The following is a 14,141-nucleotide window of genomic DNA, read 5'->3' as shown; positions in this document are numbered from 1 at the left end:
TTGGCATGCAAATATAGTGAATTATCTTGTTACTGGTCGAACCCCTCAACATTGGGTAAGCAAGTTCGTTCTAAGTTTTTAGCCGAGGTTAAGCATTTCTTTTGGGACGATCCTTATCTGTTTAAGTATTGTCCGGACCAGATTATTAGGAGATGTGTATCTGAGAGTGACCAGTCTAGTATTATCTCCTTTTGTCATGAACATGCATGTGGGGGTCATTTTAGTGCTAAGAAGACTGCTGCTAAGATTTTGCAGTGTGGATTTTACTGGCCTTCGTTGTTTAAAGATTCCCATAGTCATTGTGTTTCTTGTGAGCGTTGCCAGAAGTTAGGAACCATTTCCCGTAGAAATATGATGCCTTTGAACCCTATTTTAGTGATTGAGGTCTTTGATGTGTGGGGCATTGATTTTATGGGTCCATTTCCTATTTCGTTTGGTTATCTTTACATACTTGTCGCTGTAGACTATGTGTCTAAGTGGGTTGAGGCGGTTCCGTGTAAACGAATGACCACAGGGTCGTAGTCCAGTTTTTGAAAGAGAATATACTTACACGTTTTGGTACGCCGCGAGCTATAATTAGTGATGGAGGTTCACACTTTTGTAATAGACCGTTTTCTCTTTTAATGAAACAATACGGTATTACCCATAAAGTAGCAACCCCATATCACCCTCAGACTAGTGGTCAGGTAGAGGTTTCCAATAGGGAAATTAAACGTATTCTAGAGAAAACAGTTAATCCAAATAGGAAAGACTGGTCGTCGAGGCTTACTGATGCCTTATGGGCTTACCGTACTGCGTTTAAGACACCCATTGGAATGTCACCTTATCGTTTAGTGTTTGGAAGGCATGTCACCTGCCTGTTGAGTTAGAGCATCGAGCCTATTGGGCTATTAAGAACTTAAACTTTTCACTTGACAAGGCAGGAGCTCAAAGAAAGCTCCAGCTCAATGAGTTGGACGAGATTCGTAGAGATGCATACGATAGTGCTAAGGAGTATAAGAACAAAATGAAACTTGTGCATGATAGGAATATTTTACGAAAGTCATTTTCTCCAGGTCAAAAAGTTCTTCTGTATGACACTCGTTTGCATCTATTCCCCGGGAAGTTGCGCTCTCGGTGGACCGGTCCTTTTGTGGTCCGTACTGTTTTTCCTCATGGCGCTGTTGAGATTGAGACACCAGATGGTAGTAGTTCTTCGAAGGTTAACGGTCAGCGATTGAAGCCCTTTTTAGAGCCTTTTCCTACAGGTGATGTTGAGGAGGTCCCTCTGGAGGACCCTGTTTACCTTGATTGACCATCGAGGCGATTTTGTATGTTGTATAATATTTTTGTAGGTTTTTGGTTACACTTCACCCAGGTACTATCTTTCCGACTTCTCTCTTTACTATTTCCTCATGTTACTTATATTTGGTACTGTTCTTTGATTAGAAACATTGAGGACAATGTTAGATTTAAGTTTGGGGGTGGGGTAGAACTTTTTGTTACCTTTTCGTTGCAATAAATAAACTCCAGAGCCTAGAAATTTATCCCTATTAAGGATGGCACTAACCAATCTAAGTGGATGGAAGCATTTTGGTTGTAGGAGTTGAGGAACCAATCTGACTAGATGGCAACATCTAAAGAGTCTATTCATAAAAGCACAGAGCTCAGGTGTTAGAAATAACATGATAGTTTCACCATATCTCGTTGAGTCCTTTTCACTTCTTTTTTATTTTGTTTTTAAACTATGTTTCTCTAAGTGATTAGGTGGGGCTCACGATTCAAGTTGTTACCAATGCTAGGGTGAATTAGAGTGATTGAGATACAAAAAAAAAAAAAAAAAAAAGAGACCAGACCATCAGACCAACTGGAATAAATTCAATAAAGTCGACCACTGGAACCCTTGTATATGCCAGTTGTGTTGACCTAGAGTTAGGATTATCGACCACTGGTACCCTTGTATATGCCAGTGTGTTGATATTAGTCAGACCGGTATCTCAGTCCATTAGGATAGGTTCATTTTGGCGGAGGCCTTCAGACAGATATGAGAAACACCGTTCACCTAGTAAACATCAAAACCATCTATGTTTTCTATATCCATCTTCTTGATCTATCCATGTGATTAGTTTTGACTCCGGATATTGATGTCCATAGTGCGACTATCTGAGTAGAGCTCTGTCACTTCATATGAATTTTAGTATGCTTGAGTGCAAACTCGTGTACAACAATTGGAATTTCGCATCAGGGTACTTCCTCCTGTAGTCAATAAGTATGCCAACCAAGGAGATTCTTTAGTGCCTTCCAAGGTTCTATCTAGATAGCTAGGGTCTGGAGTATAAAGCTAGGTTTTGTGGGTATACCTCAGGTAAGCCCTACGGAGACAACACTCCGCCACTAGGGACACCTAGGGGTTTAAAGGATTATTGCATACGCTAAATGCAATCGAAGATGCCTGCGACAGTGAGTTAGGATTTTATTTCTATTTTATTTTTGCTCGAGGACTAGCAAATAATAGGTTTGGGGGTATTTGATAGACACATTTTTGTGTCCGATTTGTCTCGATTCTATATATTTTTAGGGCTCATTTTTGTACTTATTATGGTGTTTTATTTATTTGTAGGTATTTTTGGCCAATAAACATTTTTGGAAAAAATTGGCTCGAAAAGTCGGAAAGCACCCGGAGGACATTTGCTATTCGGACTCTCACTTTGGATAAGGGGTGACCTAATTACTAAAGGGCATCCCATTTCCAGACAGTTTCTAATCACACCCCTACCCTGGATAAGGGGCAACCATCTTCAACATTTCAAAAACCAGGTTTTGGCGGGAAAATAGGTGCAGTGAAGAACAGATTTTGGCAATCGTGATTTGGAGGACTTTGAGGTTGATTAAACCTCTGATTTTCATAGGATAGACTCCTTATGGGTCTAGGAATCTAATATGGGTGTTTAAATCGATTAGACTAGGCTCAATTGACGGATTTTTATCACAACAGAAAATATGGAAAGTCACGTGTGTGCCTGTTTTAGGGAATTTTAGAGAGATTAAAGTGCTGTAAACTTTCTTAAAGATTTGTATCTATCTAAGGAAGAGTTTAGAATAATAAGGAAATCTCAGAAACGCGTAGAAATTCTAAAACAAGAAATTGCCGCAACTTGTCCGTGAAGAGAAGGAAAGAGATTTTGGAAGATTTGGGAGAGATTTTAATCGGTATTTTTGATATAAATAGATGTCTTGGGTCATATAGAAGAGGTGTCGAGAGTTTGGGAACCTAAGGAGAGCCAGAGAAGAAGAAATCAGAGCTTTACCAAACTCTGTTTCTGCTGCTGATGCTGCTGAATAGGAAGAACGCGAAGAACATTGACGCACGGGAAACAGTCGCAGAACAGTGTCGTTGTTTAACATTTGAAGAACATTAAGCTGTGCAGGACAGTCGTATTCTAGGGTCTTAAAATCAGCGACAAAGCAATAGTATTTACAACAGTTTTCTGTAACAGTTCCATTGTAACAGCTGTTTTGCAACACCAATACACTGTTACAAACAGTCTGTGTTATTACTTTTCACTCTTTTAATCATATTTTAAGCAACAAACACATATTTTGAGATCATGATTAATATGAGGAGCTAAACCCCATTGCTGAGGTGATAGAGGAAGCTATTTTTCCAACAAAAAGTGGTATATTCTATTTTATCTTTTTATTTGCAATAATTATATGATTATTTGCCTTGAACTATTATTGAATATGATTTTTATTTGAGTGATGGTGATCTATTTTGATGGAGTATGCTTAGTTTTAAGACTTTTGATACTTCATACTTGGTATTTACAATTACTACTTTTGAAAATCTACTTGTTGCAATATTTTAGAATCAAGTTAAACGAAAAAATTGCATAAATATAAGTATTGGTTTAATCACTTTGAACTTGGAAAATAGTGGAATCTTAGCCTCAGTGTTTCTTTTAGTATTGATATCATATTTGATTGAGTTTGCTATAATTTTTAGTGAGTTTTCTATTTTAATATTATAATTTAAGTCTAATTAATATCCTTCACAAGTCTGAGAATCGAACCACTTTTACCACTATCTACAAATCACATCTATACTCTTGACTATTGTCCCGAGGATGAAATCTATGAATGTTCTCTTAACCTATTTGATGACAATCACATTTGCCCTCCTAATAGTCCTGACTATTCTGTGATGAATAATCATACCTCTCCTGAAGTGTTTCAATTGGAAAAGTAAACTCTGTTTAAAAGGATTGAAGATCTGGAATGTCAACGACTTTCTTCAAGACTGGAGGTTGTCAAACACAATAGTGATTCTTATGAAATATGTCAGACCTCTTTGATTGAGTCTGTTAAACATAATCAGCAAACCCTCCCGAGACTATAACTCGGTCACTAGGGCCACCTGTTGAGTTTGAATTTTATTTTTTAGAATAAATTTTCTCGAGGACTAGCAAATAATAAGTTTGGGGGTATTTGATAGACACATTTTTTGTCTAGGTTGTCCTCAATTTTCTTTATTATTGGTACTCAATTTTGTACTTATTATGGTGTTTTGTGTGTTTGTAGGTATTTTTGGGAAATAAACATTTTTTGAAAAATCGGCTCGAAAAATTATGCGGAGCACCCCCGGAGGACATTTGTTATGCGGACTCTCAGTTTGGTTAAGGAACACCTCAGGGGCGCTAACTGCTATTCGCATCCCCATCTCTGTTAGGGGGAGGTCGTCCCCTTCATTTGAATTTTCAGTTTGGCGGGAAACTTTTCACATGCTATGGCAGATTTAGGGTTCACAATTTGGACGGGAGTCAAAGAGACTCGATGGCTGGGATTTTCTGGGATGACGCGACTGGTCTTAACAGGCAGGGTATGGTTGATTTCGTCATCCAAAATTGGTTAAATACTCGGTGAGAAGAAAACAGAGGATGGGAGATACTCATGAGTTTGCACGAGATATTCATGGGATTTTCTGTGCGTATTAGAGGATAGCGTGTGTCTTAACAGAGTTTTACTCCAACTATGACTGTTTTGGAAGTGTGTCAACACTATTCAGACGCGTGATGAGCTAAAACAGGGAACAAATATATTCGTATCACTCTCTGTTGGTGCTATTGCGGGAAAGATGCATAAAATGAAGGTAAGGTATTGATTGGGGATTATATACAATTGATTGGGAGATATTTCACAGCTCATTCCAGCGTAAAGAAGAGAAGAAAAATGGAATTATTCTCGTGTACTGGAAGGGAGTAAATGAAGATTTTTGAGAGTTATTACGCGTGATTTCTTTGTCCAGTGGAGTATAAAAACGTTGCTGGGGTCGAATAGAAGGATGGGACAGTTTGGGATGCATTGAGCACATTACAGAGCTAGGAATTTCGAGTTGCAGAGAATAGCCATTTTCTGCTGCTGTGAAGAACATAAGACGCACTGAAAACAATCGTTGTTGCTACATTGTCAGCGACAATATTCATTTATCGTTCTCTGTAACAGCTGGTTTGTAACAGAAATAAGTGTTACAAACCCGTTTTTAATTATTTTCTCCCATGTTATCATCCTTGTAAGCACCTTTTGAGCAATGAATTATCTATTTGAGTGTGTTTGCGTCATGAGAAGCTAAACCCAACATAGGAACGATGGAGGAAGTTGTTTTTCACCCATCTGGTAATTAAATTAATTCTTTTATAACTATTTGCATAGAATTTTATTGTTTTATGATTTCAATTAATTATTTGTTATTTTGTTTGATGTCGCATGCTTAGTTTTGATTACTTTTGATGCGTCATGCTCACAACTTACAACTAATGTTTTATGAAATCTACTTTGGCAAAGAATAGAGTTAATATTTCTTTTATTTTGAGCTATAATTGCCTAGGATTAATTTCTGAACCACTTGAATATGAAAAACAGTGAAATCTGGAGTCCCAGTAAATTTTTCATCCTGAGACATATTTTGTATATATTTTCTTATTTTTAGTAAAGCCTAGAATCAATCTCAACAAAGTCCGAGTGAACGACAACTTTATTTACCACTATTTAAAATTCGATCAATTTTTGGCGCCGCCGACGCGGACTTATTTTTAGATTTGTTTTTTTAGGTTTTATTTTATTTTTTGTCCTTTTTTATGTGTTTTGGTATTTCTGTTTGCTTTCAGACTTGGAGCTAAGCTAAACAAAAATTGAAGAAGTGCTGAAAGAAAAGCAAATCCAAAGAAGGAAAGAAAATAGAAATCCAAAAGGAGTGAAGGAGAATATTTTTGTATATAGTTATTTCATTTTTATTACACTTTATTTTATTTTTATTATTTTTTAGATTTTGTTTCCTTTTTTTTAGAAACTGTAATTAGGATTTACTGTTGCAATTTTTCTTTTTATTTTTGGACACTTTTTGGACTTTATTTTGGGACTTTGGACTTTATTATTTTTTTTAAACCCTAAGGAAGGTTTAATTTAAATAAAACTGCTGCAGGGAAGGACGACAGTTACGATACTGTCTCGGCCCCTCAGGTTCATACACTGACATTGGAGTTGATGGCCTGAGTCGACTTCAACGGTTCATCCCCGGTCTAGAACGAGAGGTAAGTTTTTTTGAACACCCGTGAATCCCCTGTCAGTGGGTTTATTTTGTGTTGAGAATGTCGAACTGGTATTACAATAGCCAATACAACGGATATACGACTGATTTTCAAAATGGACACTACTTTGACCATAGTGTGAATAGTGGTTGGGAACTCCAATCTTTTGAAGGTTATGGCCCATACCATGGTGAGCCCAATTACAATCCATATGCCCACCGGTCATACCAGCAAAATTCCTATAATTCCTATTCTCTAGATGAGGCACGTAAGATATTTGAGTCAACGCGTAAGTTACTTGAGTCGACACATAAGTTAGCGGACACAGATGACTTAGTTATGGACGAAAGAACTGCAACGGTGAGTGAAACTTCTTTAGAAGATAACCTCAGGAAGTTAGCTGAGTCAACATGTAAGTTAACTGAGTCAACACGTAGGTTAGAGTTACAGACGGAAGAAAGAATTGCTCGAATTACTTTGAATTGCCAATACATTGCTTCAAAAATCACCCTTGAAAATGAGGAAAATTTCAATTGTTATAATCAGGATGACGAGGTTAGAATTGGTAACACGACTTGTTTAGATGAGGTTCGATCATTTTCATGTTATTACAATGATGATTGTGATGAGGATAATATTGATGAAGAATCTGAAATATGTAGGCATAGTGATCAGGAATTTGTTACTCCGATTAAGCTTTATAATGATAATTCTAGTACAAATCCAAATAATTTTAAAAATTATTCACCTATTCAAAAGGACGAGGATTTGACTAGAAATACCCCGTTTTAGACGATGTAGTATTTCCTTTTTACGAAGCCATTGATGGTTTAGAGGAACGGGTTTATTTTGAGTCTAGCGATTTAGAAACAATAGTCTTAGAAAATGAACTTGTAGAGACAAGTAAGGATGAACCTGACTTAGAAGAATCGAATGACCATTTCCAGGAATCCGATGACCTAAAAATTGGGGAAGTTGTGACTAGTCTTTCTAGAGACGCTGAAAACTCTAAATTTGGGGGTGATTATCATTATCCATGTGCTTTAACTCTTAGAAAGGTCCCTCACTTGGGACTTCACATATATGCCTCAACCATTTTACAAGATTATCTTCATGCACGTTTCCCTGAACCTGGTTGTGTCCACAAAGAAGTTCAGTTGTTAGAAACCCATCCTCTGGTTGACTTGGTTAACCCATGCTGCGATACCTCGATTGACTTTGTTTTCCCACCAAATTTTTTTCTCCAATTGTGGGAAATTATGAAATTCAAATGTGTCAGATATTAAGTTTCGATACTAAACTTTAGGAGATTAGGGTAGACATATTTTTTTAAGGAAGACCAGCACTTTTTTTGTGGTCATCTGTGTAAGTCAAATTTGATTGACTTTAAGGATCTGCAATTATTTAGGTTATTATTATGTGCTTCTTATTTGAGTTTTTCCAGACTTTAGAACATGAACATTCGGATCTAACTTTTTAGGAAATGAAACAGATGAAAATATATCATCTAGATCCAATTATAGAATCTGAACCTGAACAACAACTAGATGTAGTTGTCTTAAACAGGAAACTGGACAAGGGTGTGCTTTATTTGCTAATTTTCTTGGCATGTTGCAGATTCCTTTTACTTGTGATAGCCCTATTTGGTTTTGGTGATCCGCAGTTATTCCGGCTATTACTTTATGATTCTATAAGGTGACTAATCCTTTCTTAGTCTGGATGAAGACTTTAAACTTAGCACTTCTTGGGAGGTAACCCATGCTCATGCAACACGGTAATATCTTTCCTTAACTCTTTTCTTCAAGTAGTAACAGTTTCTCCTTGTTCATGCTTTTAATTTCATCTTTAGAACATTGAGGACAATGTTAGATTTAAGTTTGGGGGTATGGGAGAAACTTTTTAGTTGTTGTATAAATAAATAAACTCCAGAGCCTATAAATTTATGCTTATCAAGGTTGGCACTAACCAATCTAAGTGGATGCGAACATCTTGGATGTAGGAGTTGAGGAACCAATCTGATTAGATGGAAACATCTAAAGAGTCTATTCATAAAAGCATAGAGCTTAGGTGTTAGAATTAAAAAAAAACATGGTAGTTTCGCCATATCTCGTTGAATCCTTTTCACATTCTGTTTTTATTTTTCTTTTTTTATAAGTGATTGGTGAAATAGAGTGATTGAGATACCAAAATATATATATATATATATATATAAAAGAAAGACCAGACCATCAGACCAACCGGAATAAATTCAATAAAGTCGACCACTGGTGCCCTTGTATATGCCAGTTGTGTTGACCTAGAGTTAGGATTATCACCCGCTGGTTCCCTTGTATATGCCAGCTGTGTTGATATTAGTCAGACCGGTATCTCAGTCCATTAGGATAGGTTCACCTTAGTCAATATCAAAACCATCTACGTATTTCTCTACATCCATATTCTTAATTTTTCCATGTGATTGGTTGACTCCGGTTATGATGTACAGAAACTATCTGAGTAGAGATCTATGACTTATATATGAATTTTAGTATGCTTGAGTGCAAACTCGTGTACAACGATTAGAATTTCGCATCAGGGACTTCCTCCTATAGTCAATGATTGTATGCCACTAGGGTTCGGAGTAAAGGTTTTGTGGGTACACCTCTGGTAAACCCTCCCGAGACTATAACTCGGTCACTAGGGCCACCTATTGAGTTTGAATTTTCTTTTTTAGAATAAATTTTCTCGAGGACTAGCAAATAATAAGTTTGGGGGTATTTGATAGACACATTTTTTGTCTAGGTTGTCCTCAATTTTCTTTATTGTTGGTACTCAATTTTGTACTTATTATGGTGTTTTGTGTGTTTGTAGGTATTTTTGGGAAATAAACATTTTTGGAAAAATCGGCTCGAAAAATTATGCGGAGCACCCCCAGAGGATATTTGCTACGCGGACTCTCATTTTGGTTAAGGGGCACCTCAATTACTAAAGGGTACCTCAGGGGCGCCAACTGCTATTTGCACCCCCATCTCTGTTAGGGGGAGGTCGTCCCCTTCATTTGAATTTTCAGTTTGGCGGGAAACTGTTCATAGGCTATGGAAGATTTAGGGTTCGCAATTTGGACGGGAATCAAAGTGACTCGATGGCTGGGATTTTCTGGGATGACGCGACTGGTCTTAAAAGGCAGGGTATGGTTGATTTCGTCAGCCAAAATTGGTTACATACTCGGTGAGAAGAAAACAGAGGATGGGAGATATTCATGAGTTTGCACGAGAAATTCATGGGATTTCCTGTGCGTATTAGAGGATAGCGTGTGTCTTAACAGAGTTTTACTCCAACTGGGACTGTGTTGGGAGTGTGTCAACACTATTCAGACGCGTGATAAGCTAAAACAGGGAACAAATATATTCGTATCACTCTTTGTTGGTGCTATTGCGAGAAAGATGCGTACAGTGAAGGAAAGGTATTGATTAGGGATTATATAAAATTTATTGGGAGATATTTCACAGCTCATTCCAGCGTAAAGAAGAGAAGAAAAATGGAATTATTCTCGTGTACTGGCAGGGAGTAAATGAAGATTACGCGTGATTTCTTTGTCCTGTGGAGTATAAAAACGTTGCTGGGGTCGAATAGAAGGATGGGGGAGTTTGGGAGATATTGAGCACATTACAGAGCTAGGAATTTCGAGTTGCAGAGAATAGCCATTTTCTGCTGCTGTGAAGAACATAAGACGCACAGAAAACAGTCGTTGTTGCTACATTGTCAGCGACAATATTCATTTATCGTTCTCTGTAACAGCTGGTTTGTAACAGAAATAAGTGTTACAAACCCGTTTTTAATTATTTTTTCCCATGTTATAATCCTTGTAAGCACCTTTTGAGCAATGAATTATCTTTTTGAGTGTGTTTGCATCATGAGAAGCTAAACCCATCACTGGGACGATGGAGGAAGCTGTTTTACACCCATCTGGTAAGTAAATTAATTCTTTTATAACTATTTGCATAGAATTTAATTGTTTTATGATTTCAATTAATTATTTGTTATTTTGTCTGATGTCACATGCTTAGTTTTGATTACTTTTGATGCGTCATGCTCACAACTTACAACTAATGTTTTATGAAATCTACTTTGGCAAAGAATAGAGTTAATATTTCTTTTATTTTGAGCTATAATTGCCTAGGATTAATTTCTGAACCACTTGAATATGAACAATTGTGAAATCCTGAGTCCCGGTAAATTCTTCATCCTGTGACATATTTTGTATATATTTTCTTATTTTAAAGCCTAGAATCAATCTCAACAAAGTCCGAGTGAACGACAACTCTATTTACCACTATCTAAAATTCGATCAACCCTGTATCATTCTCAAGTCACTCTGACGGAAAGGATGATATGGACAATCACAAGAACTTTCCAAGCTCGTTGGTCGCCTTGTGTGATGAACAGGATCATCTTAAAGATATTAGCACTAGAGATCGAAATCAATGCTTCTCTAAATGCTTGCAAAGGAGGAAAAAGAAAGTTTCTAGGAAACCCTCATTATTTTCAAAAAGGATTTCCAAAGCACTGCATAGTTTGCAAAAATCAACAATCAAGGTGTTCAAAACTATGTTGAAAAATGGAAAGAATGACGTGCGTAACTCTTCTTTCCTAAAAACAAAACAGAAACAAGGAACAACAAATACTTCATCCCCTTGTAAAAAATCTCCCAGTTCTGCATTAGATTGGAACAATCACTTTATGTAACCATTGTTACGATGATACCTGCCTATCTCTCTTAAGACAAGAATCATATTTTCAAGAGGGTTGTGATGAATGACTTTTTCCTATAAGACTTCTTTTGGGAATAACCAAATTGTATTAGGGTTTTGGTCAAGGGTCTTTGTTGGAAATTCATTCCTATCCTCATTCCCTTTAAAGGATGAAGTTTACTCTTATGTATAAAAATTTCATTTATCTCTTCTAATCATGTCCTCTTCAAGTTTTTCCAGTAAAGAAAATGATGTTCAGACTGTTCTTTTTCCCTCTAAGAAGATTCGATTTGAATCTTCTGACAATGAGATGTGCTCTGACAAACGGGATTTCACCCCAGGTGGGAACTCCTCTGTGTCTCTTTTTGACAAGCTCTCTTTAACCATGAATCTCGTCTTGGAACAAATCCGTGCTCTGAAAAGTGATCTCGAAGCTTCTTCCAAGAGACTTGAAGAAAAGATGGATAATCTTGAATCAAGGATTGATCTGATCGAAGATGAGCTTGAGGAATATATGGAATATGAGAAGAGTATTCAAAGTAAGTGAAATGATTTATATGAATTTTATTTGCCTAGTAAATCTTCTATTCTTCTTGTTTTGCTTAGAAGAATAACTAGAGTTTGGAATAGCCATTATTGTGATTACACGTAGCTATGTCCAACGTTTTCATCTTCATGTTTTTAGATTTATTGGTTTAAATTCTACATTTGTTTGGAAGATGATTTTTGCAGTATTAATATTTATGGTTTTATATATTGCAACATTGTTATGGGATATGTTTGTTTACGTCCGTGAACTTGATTGTCCCATACTTTTTCAAAAGTAAAGTCGTTCATGAGTTGATATGTATGTATTGATGAAAGAATTAATTGACTTTTGACAAATACAAAAGTTAAGCCTATTATGTCAGTTTTTGATGGAAGATAGGTTAAAATCTTTTGTTTTCAAGGTATGTCTATTGGATGTCATTGTGTAAATGATGATGGAAAAGTAGAATGAATCCTTGTGTATTCCGCAATAATTGATCTTCCCTGATCCATATTTTATGTATTACTGTGAGGCTCCGTAATGTGTCTTATGTTGAGCACTAAACAACCAAGTTGATTATATTTAGCTTTGTTGTTGTTCAGTGACATACTTTATGTCGAGCATTTTGAACTAAATTAATCATCTTGTTTGGTTATTTAGTTATGACTCTGTAAGTTTTCTTATGTTTCAGCGTTTTTGACTGGATTGATTATTTTCATGATTAACTTAGTCATTGATCCATAGATTCTCTTATGTCGAGTATGACCAATTAAATTGATTACTTTTGTGATTAGTTTGGTTGTGTATTTCGATTAGATTAATTATGGGTTTTCTTGTGATTAATTTAATTAAGTGCTTTTAAGTCTCCATAAGTTTACTTGTGTTGAGCATTTCCAATTAAGTAAATCATGGGTTCTATTATGATTAATTTAATTGAGTTTTTTTTTTGGATTCGAATTCATACTTGTATGTAATTTGTTATGTCCAAAGAAATCCTTCTTTTCTTTTTGAAATTAAGGTCGCTCTTGTTGTTCTTTCGGGCATGACATAAAATGGGGGAGAGTTCTTTTGAACTTGTGCTTAATTGCCAAATCTTTGTGGGGAGTGCGGCTGTGAAATATTTTAGGTGTTATCTTGTATCTTAATAGACTCGTTGATGAATGCATGTAGCTTCGGATTTTTGATTGCATCTAAAAAAGATGATATATTCCTTCTTTTGGTCATGAAATGTCTCTTTCGGAAATTTCATTAGGATCCCGTTCTTGTACCTTTGCTAATTTTATTGACAAATAGGGGGACAATTAATATGTAGTTCACATTATAAATACATATGGTTTTCGGATCATTATGTAAGGGGGAGTGGTTTCCATGTGAGATGGAGTATTGACTAAGGAGGAGTAACATATCACCATAGTATTGTTGTTAAAGTTGTGATACAATTGAACTTTGACGCTGTTTAATGATTACTATGACATTGTATAAAAATGATTGAGAACTCTTGTTTTCTCGTTGTTATAGCTACGGATTTTCAACAACGGTGATGCTAAACTTACAACCTTTGGGATCATTGGAGTACTAGGAAGTGACGAAGATTTCAAGTAATGTTGAAGATTAGGCATGTGGAATAGGAGTTACAAAATTTTATTTATATATTTTTTGTATTCCATATTATTGATAGTTTTGTCACTAAAATTGAAAAAGTGGGAGATTGTTAGAGCATTTCTCGGTCGAACTCGCATGTGTTGTTATCTCAAGCATGTTTGTCAATGTTAGTGATCAAAACTATAAGTCATGATTTCTAGTCTACTATAGCTAAGGTCTCGGACTAGGATAGAAAGTGTAGTTGAGCTCAAGAACTCCATGGCAATCATCATACAAGACGAAGGAATACTCAAGGAACTGGTGGATCTTCATCGACTAAAAGGTATGTGGAGACTTGAACTTATCTATCACTCAAAAGTCTATTTATCTCCTATCTTGAGACAAAAGTCGTTTTGCTATATAGACTTAGATTACACACATTTGGTATTTTGAGCCGAGTTTACCTCGCCTATCTATTTCTCGAAATATGTGTTGGTAAAGCTTTCGCTTTAGCCAAGTTCATCTTTACCTAGTGACGAAAGTCATGTTATGTTTCAATCACTTTGAAAATTGCTCTGACGAGAAATGGTTTGTGAATAACAACTATATCACGTATTCTGAGAATGTTTCAATGATTGAAATGAGAGTTTAGACTATATAACCATTTGGAGGATATCAACATTGTTGTGGAAACACATATATGTATAAGTCCTTATTGCTTGAACCGAAGTTTGCGAACTT

This window comes from Papaver somniferum, chromosome 10 (genome assembly GCF_003573695.1).
Source record: "Papaver somniferum cultivar HN1 chromosome 10, ASM357369v1, whole genome shotgun sequence".
Classification (NCBI taxonomy): domain Eukaryota; kingdom Viridiplantae; phylum Streptophyta; class Magnoliopsida; order Ranunculales; family Papaveraceae; genus Papaver; species Papaver somniferum.
The sequence above is the reverse complement of the archived record's forward strand: the minus strand, read 5'-3'. Positions refer to the sequence as shown.